Source organism: Hippocampus comes, unplaced genomic scaffold, assembly GCF_001891065.2.
Source record: "Hippocampus comes isolate QL1 unplaced genomic scaffold, H_comes_QL1_v1.1 C16818232, whole genome shotgun sequence".
Classification (NCBI taxonomy): Eukaryota; Metazoa; Chordata; class Actinopteri; order Syngnathiformes; family Syngnathidae; genus Hippocampus; species Hippocampus comes.
The window spans coordinates 1-926 of NW_017839498.1; the positions used below are offsets into that span (position 1 = coordinate 1).

A 926-nucleotide genomic window follows, 5' to 3' on the forward strand; every position below is an offset into this window, starting at 1 on the left:
ATGAACCAGACAAACCTTAGATATGATCCCAGTCCCTCTCTAGACCGCTCCGTTTGCTCTTTGGTGTTGCTCTCATCGACTGTGATGTCCTGCTGAGTACGTTTTGTTCAATGATGAGAAAACATGTTGTTACTTCCCCTCAAAAACGAACAATATCACATACCTCAATTTCAAACGCACGGTTGACCACTCCATTTCCAATGGCCACGTTTCCGTTTTCATTAGCCAAGCTTCCATTCTTGAGTTCAAATTTGTTTTTGTCCTCTGCAAAACACAAGTAACCTTCCGTTTGGTGCAAGCATGAACAATCAGGACGACAAACTAAGTTGCATTCGCAAGCCTATCGTGTGATGAAACCTTCCTCCAAAAAAATGAATAAAAATTAAAATAAAATAAAAAATAGGGTCACTTCAAAATGTGGATAAAGAAAAGGCCAAGAGATGAGTGTGAAACAAACAGGTGGAAGAAAAAGCAAAAGCTAATGGCTTACTCATTGTGTGTGCTCCTCAACTCGGTTGCCAAATGCTGCGCTGTCCAATACACTGCGGGGAAATATAGCCTACCCACTGCGAAACATCTTATCATTAACTGAGAGACGCACAAACTACTCCCAGCCCTTGAGGCACAGAAAAAAGGCGTGGATGAGGCCATAAACAACTAGCTTTGATGGACCTCATATTCAACTACTTTCCTCAAACCTGGATATAAACACAGTCAAAGACCTTTGAGTGAGTTCAAAGCAACAACTATGACACAACAAGTGAATGTATCAAAATTGCACATCAGTGAAACATACATTGAACAAAATACGTACAGTGTACAGTGTAGTGTATAATACAAACATCATGAAACACGCTTGGTGTTGGTTGCCAGCCAATCATAGGGCACACTAACAACCATTCGCACTCACAATCACACCGAGAGAC

General features: G+C 41.1%; 1 long non-coding RNA gene across 1 annotated transcript; it reads right to left on the reverse strand.

Annotated features, from left to right (window-relative positions):
* Positions 1–15: 15 nt before the first annotated feature.
* On the reverse strand, positions 16–691 carry LOC109509226 (uncharacterized). Its single transcript, XR_002166900.1, has 3 exons — positions 491–691; positions 164–264; positions 16–89 (listed from the first exon to the last, which is right to left on the reverse strand). It is a non-coding gene; the product is annotated as an uncharacterized LOC109509226 (long non-coding RNA).
* Between the last annotated feature and the right edge of the window lie 235 nt (positions 692–926).